The following is a 14,784-nucleotide window of genomic DNA, read 5'->3' as shown; positions in this document are numbered from 1 at the left end:
GTTCTTGATACACTCTTGAGTAGGAACAGTTTCTCACTACTTACCCTGTCCATATCCTGCAGGATCTTGAATACCTCTATCAAGTCTCCTCTCAGCCTTCTTTTTTCCAAGGAAATCTTTCCAATCTACCCTGCCAGACTTGCTGAGTTTTTCCAACACTTTCTGTTTTTATTGCAGATCTCCAACATCCACTGTATTTTGCTTTAATTTTAGTATTCTACTATCTCTTCACAAAAAGATAAAATGTAGAACTTTATAAGTTGAGTTTGTGTCGACCTGCACCAAAACATAGAATCACAGGATAACCTAGTTAATATTTGCTGCTTTATTTTAAAGAACCGATGACTGGGGACTCAAGTGCTAAGATATTATTATTAATTGATACTGCTAACTATCCTCCATTTTTTCCTTCCCTATCTCTCCTGAAAGCTTTATATCCAATGTTATGATGCCAGCTGAGGTTACCCTGGACAAAACTTTTATTTTGTTTGTTTAGGTATGTGGTGAGTAGCTACTCAACAGAGTTACGGGAGTCAGCTGATGGACTTTTAGCAAAACATTAAAAAATTATTAAACAAGAGAAGGTGAACTGTATTACAATACTCTTTCACCCACAGCTATACCTTTACAGAAATATACAGATTTGTAAGGATAGTTCAAGTTACAGAAGCTATCTCATGTTTAATATCCACAGTAAGTACACAGTCCATGCAAACTCAGGCATACCACAATCTGAAACCAAATGACAGGTGCCACATCAACCAGACGCTATGCATCTCTCCTTAACGCACCCCCAGGTGCTTGTCACACCGTGGGCCAACCAGTCTCTCTGAATTCCATCTTTCACACGAGGGATTCCAATTTCCACTCTCTAAGACCCCACCTTGGAATCTTCCCTCAAACCGATGCTTTCTCTCAGAAGCCTTCTGCATGGGTTCACCTCCAGGGTTTTGAACTCTCTTTCTAATGTTCCTCTCCCCTGGATCACCACATGCACTCAAGCTGTCTTCCACTCACTCTCTCTCACCTACTCACGTTAACAGTACCACTGATTCACATGCCCATAGCAAAGAGTTACAGACCTTCAGTTGTCTCTTTGGACCTTCTTGCCTCTTGCAAGCTGTTCTCGCTTTAAATCTGCTTTCTGCTGCTTTTGCTCTTTACTTCTGCAGCTTGAAGCTTACTCTCTACCCCTCACTCTTAACTTCACTTAACAGGACCTTTTCCAGGTTCCTGTCCTTCCTTTGACTAGAAGCTATTCTTGGGACTTTTCTTCCATTCTCCTGGATTTTTGGGATCTTTTCTTTAGCTTAGGACTGGCTATCTGTCCCCTTTGCTCCAGTCTCTCCTGGCAGTAAATTCAAAACCAGCTGAACTCCAATAGCTTCCAAAATCAAACTACTGTTTTTCTTCTTCTGTGCACGTCTGTGGAAGGGGCCTACCTTTCTGGACCCCTGTTGCCAGGCAACAGCCCAATTCTTCCTCTCATTTGTTTATTTAACTTCTTAAGTCGTAAGCTCTCATTAGAAATGCAAGTATCTTTTTAAAGTGAAACTACAATTCCATTTGACCTTTCTTAACAAACAGATACAGAAATACAAATCAAACTTAAACTTTAAAGCTAAAACTCATCCTAACACCCACAGGTACCAATATAACTTACTTAAACTCTCTCTATTTCTTAACACCAGAAATATCTAATGGTGAATTCTGACCAACTGCAGCCAAATTTCTCTGTTTGTTTATTCATGGAATGTCAACTCAGCCCACTCTCTTGCTTTCTCCCATTAGCCACCATATAAAATTAAGCCCTCCCCTGCAGCTCTAGTTAACCTCCCTGGAGGAATATTGGGTCTAGTTCTGCTCAGGTGTACGTCACCTCATTAGTATTGCGTCGACTTCCATTAACTGTACTCAGCTCCCATGCATTATCCATTTGTAATTCTCAAGGATGGTACATGTTGCCAATTCACTTTTTTTGTACTTCATAGGAACATAAGGAACAGCAGTAGCAGAAAAACAAGGCTGCCGATCTGACTGGTCCCAAAAATTAATACTTCCCAATTGTCCGTTCCCTCAGATATGAGAACATAATGGCATAAGAAACAGGGATTAGACTATACGCCCCTTTAGGTCTGCTCCATCTTTCACTAAGATCATAGCTGATCTACCTCAAATCTGCCTTGCTGCAATATCCCCATATTCCTTGATTCACTTAGTTTGCCGATCAATGGTATCCACTTTTCACCCAAAAATGCAGAGTGCCCATAAGAAAATCTAACCTGGAAATGTTATTTGTAAGTTGCAGGCTTAATTTTTTCTGGTAATTGCTTCAGCAAGGTGCAAAGCACTTGCTTTTGCTTAGGGACAGCAAGACATTAATCCTATTAAATATTGAGCATTTCAGAATGATTTAAAATGCACAGCTCCATTCATCATTTGTGAAATTACAAATGAAAAGCTTTAAACTAGAAAAATGATATTACACCATCAGCAGCAAAACTTTAATTGAAAAAAGCAGAAAAAGAAATCACCCTTTACTTAAAAATCCTGAGAATGAAATATTAGGCAGATACTCAGAAATCAGTGTCTAATTATATGTCAAAATCTGTAGATTAAAATGATATATCAACTTTATCATGACTTTTTTTAAATTAGAAAAAGGTTTTTATTCAGCACTGACATTGAAAACACATAAAGGACATGTCACAGTACAGTGCTAAGAATAAGGTGATATATAGGGAACATTAAGTATTTGATGTGTAATACATGTTGAGCGCTAAATGCTGATGGAAAACGGAAGTTATCTGTGTATACATTCAGACCACTATATACACTGCAGCAGTATTCTGAGACTTTATCACCAAAACCTTTGCTTAACCCCTAAATCTGACTGAAATTTGCTTTCATTACTGTCACAGTGCCAGGGATTGAATCTCAGATAGCTTAAAACAAACAGAACACCAGTTGTCATCAGAAAGACATTTAAACTACTAGGAGAAGGTCTGAAATAAAAACATAAAATGCCGGAAATGCTCAGCAGATCAGGAAGCATCTGTGAAGAGAAACAGAATTAATGGGCTGAGTTTTAGCTGGGTCAGAGTCCTATCCCCCGACGCACAAGCAGGATCAAGCCTGCCCCCGCTTGCTGGCTCAACCCATAGCCATTCAATGGCTATGGCTGTTGGGCCATTAATTGGCTTGAAGAGAGGCCTCTGACCCATCGGGGAGAAAGACCTGGATCCAAGTGTGGACAGCCAATCAAATGGCTGGCAGCTCTCTGATCCCAGCAGCGCCACCAGTAACAGTGGCCACTGCTAGGGCTGCAGCAACTCACCGAGGAAAGCATCCTGCAATGGAGCCCGGACATGAAGGTAAGTCCAGGGTCTCACTGGGACCATGATTGCAGGCCCCAGCGAGAGGGGGGGCAATACCTTGTGGGGGAGGGCCTCTGATGGGCACAGGGGGCCCGAAAAAGAGGCTCTTCTCCATCTTGCCCAGCCCACCAGTCCTCCAGCTTGAAGGGTGGATAGTTGGCAGCGGCCTCCTCCATATTAAGGGTCTCAATTAACATTTGCACACACAAGTCCCAGGCTATGACCATCTTAAACAAGAGAGAGTCTAACCATCTCCCTTTGACATTCAATGACATCATCACTGAATTCCCCACCATCAACATTCTGGGAGTTACCATTAACCAGAAACTGAACTGGACTAGCCTTATAAATACTGTGACTACAAAAGCAGGTCAGAGGCTATGTATCCTGTGGTGAGTAACTCACCTCCTGACTCCCCAAAGCCTGTCCACAATCTACAAGGCACAAGTCAGGAGTTTGATGTAATATTCTCCACTTGCCTGGATGAATGCAGCTCCCACAACACTCAAGAAGCTCAACACCATCCAGGACAAAACAGCCCCCTTGATTGACACCATATCCACCACCTTAAACATTCATTATCTCCACCTTCCTGATGCACGGTGGCAGCAGTGTGTGCCATCTACAAGATGCACTGCAGAAACCCATCAAGGCTCCTTCAACAGCATTTTCCAAAGCCAAAATCTCTACTTCCTAGCAGGACAAAGGCAGCAGATGGATGGGAACACCACCACCTGCAAGTTCCCCTCCAAATCACACAACATACTTTTCTAGCACAAGCTAGTGTACTATGCAAACCAAATATTTAGATGTCAAACAAATAATATCTTTTCTCACTGGCTGTAGGTAGTTGCTTTTCTTGTATACAGGAATAGATGGAAAATGATTGCTTTTGCCCAGGCCAAAACACCAACAATTGCCTGACATGAGTGTTGTTTAATTATGTAATTCACTGTTACCTTTTTGAAAATGATTGTCTCTGCATCTTATGTTATAGTTTCTCTTCTTCCCGTTGAGAATGAAATAAAGTATCTTTCCAACGAGGCCAACATGACTTGAGCTACACAAAAAAAATGTTAACTTTCAACATCTTTTATATACAAATTTTAAAAGGCCTAAATTTGTTTTATATATGTGATCTTTATCCACATGGAATAAAACAGGCATAATCACTTGGCAATTTTCAAACATAATTTTCAACCCTTGAATGAAGAAGATTTCCTTTCTCATGAATGATGTACAAAGTTTCTTGATTCATCGAATATCCTATTGCTACAAATTATTTTTCCTTTTAAAAAATCATTTTGCTCCTCTTTTAAGTTATTTCCAACTATTTTGGTTTCCTCCTGCACTATTTGCATCTCTCAATTTAGCAGGAGCACAGCACACCATCTCCTATACCATTGTTCTACCATTATACAGCCAGCAGCAGCTAAACAATGGCCAACAGTGATGTGCAAAGCAATTTCCTTACCTCTACATGAAACTTCTCAGACTGAGCCTGAGCAAGATGAACAACTTGGAAAATAATAAATGTGGACTTGAGCTTTAAAACTCAATGGCATAATGTATTGGTGTGCAAATTATTTACACACTTGTGAATTTTGTTCTGAAGCTATTAATGTACATATTATTGGAAAATATTTTTCTTTTAAAATAGAGGTTTAGTCTGCGGGTGTGGCTTAATTGGTTTAAAGCCAGCTGGTCTGGGTGCTTTGATGGGTACTAGTTTTGATATGTAAGAGAGATAGCGTGTATTTGTATTTTTTTGAATAGATCATTCAAGAAGTGGGGTGAATTCTGGCACTCAGCGAGCAGAGACCATGCAATATGTTTACATTGGTAATAAAATTGGTACTATGAAAGGGGTTTTATTGTTAGAACAGGTTGGTAATACAATGAGAATTTACATTCAATGAGCAGTGCTAGGTATAACTTCAACAGTTTTGTGTGTGTAGAGCAGAGGCAATGTGAGATCAAAAGCAGCTGTAAGCCTCCACAGGAAAAGAACCTCATTTTGAATTTGTAATGTGAAAATGCTTTGCCTGGTGTTTGGTTAAGTCTGGGTTGCTGTTAATGGAGATTAGTTTGGGAATTTGTTACAAGTTATGATAGTAGTAACTTGTAGCCTTGTGTATATAGTTAACTTGTGTAAATTAATAAAATGTTTCATTAAGCTTAATATAAAACTTCCCGAGAACTGGGGGTATGATTCCTGAATTTAGAGTCCGATCTCTAACATGACACTTAAAATTATAGGTTATGACAGCTGTTTAAAGTTTCCAGCTGGGATTTTTAAATAACTGCACAGACATAATTTGGAACATGTTATATTTTGGCAGTTCAGGAGTCTGATAACATTATTATTTCCCTTTTGAATCAAAGGCCAAATATCTACCATTATATAGTTACAGTTTGGCAATATAAACATACAAACTAGGTTTGTCTGAAATGGAACAAAAATCTTGAATCTCAATTTCACATCAACAGTTTGCAATTGGGTGGTCAGCCTTCAGCTTCAAAATGGGATATAGTTAAAATTCTCCTGGACTTTATTCTGTATTCTACTTAAAAACAAAATTGCTTCACAAGTTGTTGGTAGATTCCAGTTATATCATTGTGAATCATATTCTCTCTTATACATGTTGTTGATTATGATGGCAACCACTTAACAAAAATGGCACTTGTGGAATAAAAATATTTTTTCACTGAAAGGGGGGGCTTTATACTACAGTTGAATTGGCATCAGAGCATAATATAAAAGTAAAATAGTGCTGATGCTGGAAATCTGCAATAAAAACAGAAAATGTTGGAAAAACTCAGCAGGTCTGGCAGCTTCTGTGGAGAGAGAAACAGAGTTAATGTTTCGAGTCTGTATGACTCTTCTTCAGAGCTAAAGAGAAGTAGTAATGTGATAGGTTTTATACTGTTTACGAGGGGGTGGGACAGGTAGAACGAGATAGAAGGTCGGGGATAGGTGACAGCTAAGGAGAGGCTGACAAAGATGCCATAGACACAAGACAAAGGGAGTGTTAATGTTAGTGGTAATGAGTGAAGAAGGTGCTGATGGTGGCAAAAAGGTAAGAAAGTGAAGGTGTTAATATTAGAACAAGGGTCAGTGCTCTGTGAAAGCAAAACACAAAACAAGTGACAGATGGCCCTGTGGGGGGGAGGGGCTGTTGGGGAAAAGGGTATAAAAATGAAAAAATCATTAACTATAAAAATAAATAAATAAATAAAAACTGGATTAAAAAAGGAATTAAGAGGGATCTCTTGATCTGAAGTTGTTGAACTCAATGTTAAGTCCAGAAAGCTGTAAAGTGCCTAATCGGAAGATGAGGTGCTGTTTCTCCAATTTGCATTGAGCTTCACTGGAACATTGCAGCAGGCCAAGGGCAGACATGTGGGCATGAGAATCACCGAATCACATAGTGCAGAAGAGGCCCTTCAGCCCATCGAGTCTGCACTGACATGTGAGAGACACCTCACCTACCTACCTAATCCCATTTACCAGCACTTAGCCCATAGCCTTGAATGTTATGACATGCCAAGTGCTCATCCAGGTACTTTTTAAAGGATGTGAGGCATCCTGCCTCCACCACCCTCCCAGGCAGCGCATTCCAGACCGTCACCATCCTCTGGGTAAAAAGGTTTTTCCTCACATTCCCCCTAAACCTCCTGCCCCTCACCTTGAACTTATGTCCCCTTGTGACTGACTCTTCAACTAAGGGGAACAGCTGCTCCCTATCCACCCTGTCCATGCCCCTCATAATCTTGTACACCTCGATCAGGTTGCCCCTCAGTCTTCTCTGCTCCAACGAAAGCAACCCAAGTCTATGCAACCTCTCTTCTTAACTTATATGTTTCATCCCAGGCAACATCCTGGTGAATCTCCTCTGCACCCCCTCCAGTGAAATCACATCCTTCCTATAATGTGGTGACCTGAACTGCACACAGTACTCCAGCTGTGGCCTCATCAAGGTTCTATACAACTCCAACATGGCCTCCCTATTTTTGTAATCTATGCCTCGATTGATAACGGCAAATGTCCCATATGCCTTTTTCACCACCCCACTAACATGCCCCTCCGCTTTCAGAGATCTATGGACATACACGTCAAGGTCCCTTTGTTCCTCAGAACTCCTAGTGTCATGCCATTCATTGAATACTTCCTTGTCAAATTACTCCTTCCAAAGTGTATCACCTCACACTTTTCAGGATTAAATTCCATCTGCCACTTATCTGCCCCTTTGACCATCCCGTCCATATCTTCCTGTAGCCCAAGACACTCAGCCTCACTGTTAACCACCAGGCCAATCTTTATGTCATCGACAAGCTTACTAATCCTACCCCCCACATAGTCATCTATGTCATTTATATAAATGACAAATAATAGGGGATTGAGCACAGATCCCTGTGGTACGACACTGGAAACTGGCTCGCAGTCACTAAAGCATCCTTCTGTCATCACCCTCTGTCTCCTTCAACTAAGCCAACTTTGAATCCACCTTATGAAATTACCCTGTATCCCATGTGCATTTGCCTTCTTTATAAGTCTCCCATGTGGGACGTGTCAAAGGCTTTGCTGAAATCCATATAAACTACATCAACTACACTACCCTCATCTACACACCTGGTCACCTCCTCAAAAACTCCAGAGAGCAGGGTGGTCTGTTGAAATGGCAAGTGACAGAAAGGTCTGGGTCATGCTTGTGGACCAGTTTTCTCCTCGCTCTTGACTCCTTCTGCTGAGTTTTTCCAGCATTTTCTGTTTTTACATCAGAGTATAAGACTTCAGCTATGCAGTCAGAATGTGCAAAGAGTACACAGTGTTGTTGTATTTGACTGTCACGCTACAGGTTTGGACTTGAGAAATGTAGGGTTAGGTTTTCCTTTGGACTTCAGGACTCCAACTTCAGAGCCAAATGGGAAACCTGAGCATGGAATTGCCGGCAGCAAGACCAGTGTCACAATCTTCCCAAAGGCAGCCTCCTAATTGTCTGCCTCCACGCTTGCTTTTTAGAATATCCTAATAAGAATGGTGGCTGGGTCCCAGTTGCTGCCACCCAATCAGAAGATTAGCAACTCCAGAGCTTTGATAGCCCCATCAGGAGAGGTGGGCACTTCTGAAGCAGAACAGGTAGCACAAGGATGTCTCAATGTAGAGGCCCCGCCCCATCTGAGGGATAGATTTGAAAGGGGGGCACATGGTAATGTTTGCGGCAGTGGTGGGGGTAGGCTCTGGATGCGACCGAGGGTGGGGAAGCCATGAAAAGGAGTGCCCTACGGCTAAAGCTTCCGTATAAGATCAGGAGGAGCACCTCTGTTCCCTCTGGCCCACAAGGAACTGGCTGTTCTCTTCACCTACAACAGTGTCTCTCTCTTAGTTCAGTATTTTGTGTATTTCAGTTCCTTTCTCAGTTGCCTGGCATGTCTCACAGTTTGGGAAGGCATTGAAAGAATGAAGACATCTGTGCATCTGAAGGTTCTGCTCATTGACAGATTTCAATTATTGTAGAGAATAAGATTTACTAGCATCTATTATCAAATTAGTCTTGTTTCATTTTGCTAAACATGAATCAAACAAGGGGCTAATTGGGTTAAAAATATTTATATAATTCAACATCACACCCAAAACACCAGCCTTTCTTTAGAGATGCTTTTCATTTCCACTATTTTCTGCATGGTTTATTTAATTTGAGGAGCTAGATAGTTCTAAGAACTTCAAAGAATCATAGAATGGTAACAGAAAAGATAGAAGCTATTCAGCCCATTGTGTCCATCCTAGCCCTCTGCAAAATCAACGCAGCTAGTCCTACTCCACCACCCTTTCCCTGTAACCCTGCAAACTTTTTCACTTCAGAATAATTATCCAATTATCTTTGGAAAGCCCTAAATGTACCTGCCTCCACCACACTCTGGTGCATTCCAGATCCTAACTACATGCTGATAAAAAGATCTCGGCCTGATTGTTCTTAGGCTTAGCTACTTTCATTTATTTGAACCATCAAAGTGAAATGGGAGCGCTCCAGCCAACAATAGTTTGCATGGCACTGGTTCTCCATCAATATATCATGGAATGAATGGGGGAGACGGATGCATTCATATTTGAGATTTTCAAAGTAAGTACCGCTTTCAGCTGTATAATTGGGTGGACACCAAGTATTTCCCCATTGGGAAGAAAATCAGGAGGCCCAATTTGAAATGCTCTTACACACTTATTAGTAGCCTGTCATGAGGTGTTTTTATATTCCATGAATCTTACTCCATCAGCTGCACTCCATAGTTTAAGTGGTCCAGACTCCAGGAACCAATAGCAATGTAGACTTATGAAAATGTGGGTTCTACAATTCTGCTGTAGGGTTGAGAGAGCTGGTTTCAGTAACATAAACATGGGAATGTGGCCCCTTTCAATGTGTCCCTGCACTAAAATCAGAGGCTGAGAGGAAAGGCAGGAGACTGGTGCAGAGAGATCCCTTCCCAAAGCAGAATCAATGTCAGCTCATTTGTAGCTGAAACCTTCATCTATGCTTTTGTCACCTCCAGGCTTAGCGATTCTAATGCTCTCCTGGCTGGCCTCCTGTCTACCGCCCTCTGTAAACTTGAGCTCACCCAAACACTGCTCCCTGTGCTCTAACTCCAGGCACTAGGTGAATGGCTTCTTCAAAGAATTGGCATAGACACAATGGGCTGAATGGCCTCCTTCTGTGCTGTTACTATTCTATGATTTTAATTCGTACCAAGTTTCTTTCACCAATCACTCCTGTGCTCACTTACCTATATTGGCTCCTGGTCCAGAAATTTAAAATTTCTTATTGTTGTGTTCAATCCCCCTATTGCTTCACCGCCACCGCCCCCCCACCCCCCACGCTCTACCCCCCCCCCCCCCCCCCCCCCATCTCTGTAACCTCCTGCAGCTCCACAACGCTCTGAGATCTCTGTCCTCTGTCAATTCTGGCTTCTTGCACATTGTAGATATCGTTTGCTCCACTGTTGGGGTTGTGCCTGGGTCTGGGCCTTAGGCTCAGGAATTCCCTACCTAAACATCATTCAGTCTCTCTCCTCCTTTAAGTCAATCCTTAAAATCTACCTCTTCAACCAAGCCCTAATATCTCTCTATGTATCTGTCAAATTTTTCTGATTAAAAATTCTCCTGTGAAGTGTCACGGTAGTTTTTATTATGCTAAAGTGCTATATAAATGTAATTTGTGGTTGTTGTAAAATCTTGTGTAAGCAATATAGGCCTGTGAGCAGCTCCTATGCCCACTCTCTCGGTCTGAGGTCCTGTGTGCCGTGTGATACAAAAGTAAATGTCTTCAAATCAAAAAGAAAAGCAAAAGCAGAGAAATCCCTCAAAACTGTGATACAGGTTGTCTCCATGGGTTAAATTTACTTCCATCTACGAAAGTAAATTTAACATCCTCCAAATGTATAAAATTAATAAACGTGGTTGGATGCCACGATGAGCTATGATCAATAGCAACTTTTAAATGCTTAACTATACCAGCTAGGCAAACCACAACATTTTAATTACTTCACTGTGGAAGACAATCCAAGCTTAGATGAATGCTGTTGATTTATGATAGCTTCCAGGCATGAGGTTAGCTCTGAAGATGGTTACATAACCATTTATTATTTACCATGAACCAACAGACATCTCTGTTGCACAATTAAATGAAGCCTCTGTGTCAAGCTCTGAAGTATAATTGCAGACTATTTAATGAAGTGCTAACTGCACAGGAGAAGCTGGAGGATGATGGACCAAAATAAACTAATTTAAGTGTAATTTATGGACAGGTCAGACAGTGCTAAATGCGGGTTGGAAATCATAAATCTAACCTACCAGTTTTTAGAACATGAGAAACCAAGGTTGGATATTGCTGCCTATTTTTTGGTGGGGGGGGGGGGGGGGCAGGGAGGGGGTATTCTAATCTCTACCCCTGCGAGGAATACTCGGGGGCGTGAAGCCTCACAGTTCACCAAGCCTCTTTGTGTCACGACTACTTAACTCTTATTAATATAGTTATCTCTTTAAAAAAAAACAGCAGGCAACGGATGGACCCATCTGCCTCGGCGCTTCTCTCTAGCTGCTCCATTTAGCGGCCACTTGGGTCAATTCAGAGCCTGAGGGCAAATCCCTGCTGTCACTCCCCACCTTCTGTACACGTCAAAAACAAAATCCCGAGCATATCATGCGAGGATGGGAATGACGATGCGATGTTTATCTGACGCAGTTACTTTTTCTTCAGTTTTGCTGTCCATTTCAGCAATATAACACAGCGAAAGTTGAGGGGGGGGGGGGGGGGGGGGGGGTGCGGTGGGGGGTGGGAGGAGAAGGCAGAGTTAATGAACATGAATGGGATGTGAAATGACAAACCAAAACTTGGCATCTTTTGGATGTGCCTTACTTTACAGGGACAGCGGCTCCTCGCCGTGGAAATATTGATGGGCACTTACTTCAGCGTTGCACAATCGCATTTCTTCTTGCCATGTTTTGCTGCTTAAGGGTTTGAGGTTTATAGGGGGCGGGGTGGGGGGGGGGGGGTGCGCGGTTTACCCGGTGCTCGGTCGTGGGCAGCAGCTCGCTCTCCTCCACTGCACACAGCGTGCCGTCTGCGGGACAGTGCAGCTAGTGTAGAGTACGTATGTGATATACCTATAGGTTTATACAGGCAGCATATAATGTGGCTGGCGTTTACTGTATTTAAGATTTTTGCTCAGTACAACATATCTAAAGGAGTAGATTATCCTAGATTTTGTACCCATTCATGTAGCTAATGGGTAGAAAATGTGATTCTTTTATTTACAATCTATAGTATTCAGGATATGCAACATTAAAAAGTGTCCGATGGATACGTTGTAGCTATGGACAACATACAATTGTAACCAAGGCTGAGGAGTTACAAATATTAAGAAACTTGAGAAGTTAGGAAATAAAACAAGGTTGCAGGAAATGTGATTTTTTTTAAAACCCCTGAAAATGCTGGAAATGTTCAGTAGGTCAGGAAGCATCTGTGGAGGGAATGGACAACTTAAAGTTTCAGTGTAAATTCTTAGTTTGAATTGGAAAATAACTACTGCTGAACAACATTTAAAAGAAAAAGCTGAGCAATTATTAAATGACTGGTGATATTAGAATGAAACTGGAGCTATATGAGTTTTCCTGAGATTTCACTCATTCCACACCTCATTTGAACAAGTTTTAATTTGGTCTGTATAAACGAATTAAAATCTCACTTTATTAGAAATATTCAGCAGCTGTTTAATGCTATGATTCAGCAGGGAAATTGACAGGGCTTCCTCACAACTGTAAACTTCCATAGCGTTTACCCTAGCCAGCTCTTCTCAAACTCCTTCCTAACATATTGTTAGAAGTGTGCACATGACTTGTTTCAAGACTTCTGCTAATGCTACTGTGGAAGCAAGCTTCAGGGTGAAATTCCTCTTATTGGAGGAAGAATGCCTGCTTTAATCGAAAATTTATCAACAAAATCACAGTCAGTAATTGCGCGTTAATGTGTAAGTTCCTGGCTCAGTCACGAACAATGGGAAAACACAGATATTCGCTTACGTAATTAAAGGTGGAAATTCACCCTTCAGTTATGTGAAAAGCATTGTGATGACATCTTCCAAATCATTTCCCCTCAAACATATCTAATTTCCATTCTCTCCGACTGATGGCCCATCTAGAAAGAGGGCCGCAGATCCTGGGTTGTGTTATACAGCAGTCTGGGTTGTATTTTCAGTTTTATAACACCGTCATTCAGCAACTCACAATGTTAATATTAAAAAAAAACAAGAACAGAATTACCTGGAAAAACTCAGCAGTTCTGGCAGCATCGGCGGAGAAGAAAAGAGTTGACGTTTCGAGTCCTCATGACCCTTCGACAGAACTTGAGTTGGAGTCCAAGAAAGAGTTGAAATATAAGCTGTGTGTGTGGGGGGCGGAGAGAGAGAGAGAGAAGTGGAGTGGGGGTGTGGTTGTAGGGACAAACAAGCAGTGACAGAGGCAGATCATCAAATTTTGTCAACAACAATAGAACAAAAGAACACATAGGTGTTAAAGTTAAAGTTGGTGATATTATCTAAACGAATGTGCTAATTAAGAATGGATGGCAGGGCACTCAAGGTATAGCTCTAGTGGGGGTGGGAGAGCATAAAATATTTTAATTTTTTTTTAAAAAATAATGGAAATGGGGGGAAAAGGAAAATCTATATAATTTATTGGGGGAAAAAAGGAAGGGGGAAACAGAAAGGGGGTGGGGATGGGGGAGGGAGCTCACGACCTAAAGTTGTTGAATTCAATATTCAGTCTGGAAGGCTGTAAAGTGCCTAGTCGGAAGATGAGGTGTTGTTCCTCCAGTTTGCATTGGGCTTCACTGGAACAATGCAGCAAGCCAAGGACAGACATGTGGGCAAGAGAGCAGGGTGGAGTGTTAAAACGGCAAGCGACAGGAAGGTTTGGGTCATTCTTGCGGACAGACCGCAGGTGTTCTGCAAAGCGGTCGCCCAGTTTATGTTTGGTCTCTCCAATGTAGAGGAGACCACATTGTTCCAGTGAAGCCCAACGCAAACTAGAGGAACAACACCTCATCTTCCGACTAGGCACTTTACAGCCTTCCGGACTGAATATTGAATTCAACAACTTTAGGTCATGAGGTCCCTCCCCCATCCCCACCCCCTTTCTGTTTCCCCCTTCCTTTTTTTTCCAATAAATTATAAAGATTTTCCTTTTCCCACCTATTTCCATTTAAAAAAAAACACCCCCACTAGAGCTATACCTTGAGTGCCCTACCATCCATTCTTAATTAGCACATTCATTTAGATAATATCACCAACTTTAACTTTAACACCTATGTGTTCTTTTGTACCATTGTTGTTGACATCTTTTGATGATCTGCTTCTATCACTGCTTGTTTGTCCCTACAACCACACCCCCCCCCCTCCACCTCTCTCTCTCTCTCTGACCCCCACACACACACCTTAAACCAACTTATATTTCAACTCTTTCTTGGACTCGAACTCAAGTTCTGTCGAAGGGTCATGAGGACTCGAAACGTCAACTCTTTTCTTCTCCGCCGATGCTGCCAGACCTGCTGAGTTTTTCCAGGTAATTCTGTTTTTGTTTTTTTTTGGATTTGCAGCATCCGCAGTTTTTTTGTTTTTATCTCTGTGTTTAATTGACTGCCACTGCTCTTCAAGAAATGCCTACCTCCTTGAAGAAGTTCTGTTCTTTTCTGCGACAAGATTTCCGTTCCTCTCTTTTGCCCTGCTCACCTTCCTTGCTTTCCATTTCCCTCCTGGTGTTTGACAAGGTGTTTACTAAAACCCGCTTTCACAGCCATATCTCCTTTCTCAGTGACTGTCTCCATCTCCGATTTACCCCACGTGGATTTCAACTGAAATT

Source organism: Carcharodon carcharias, chromosome 5, assembly GCF_017639515.1.
Source record: "Carcharodon carcharias isolate sCarCar2 chromosome 5, sCarCar2.pri, whole genome shotgun sequence".
NCBI lineage: Eukaryota > Metazoa > Chordata > Chondrichthyes > Lamniformes > Lamnidae > Carcharodon > Carcharodon carcharias.
Note: the sequence above shows the minus strand (reverse complement) of the source record.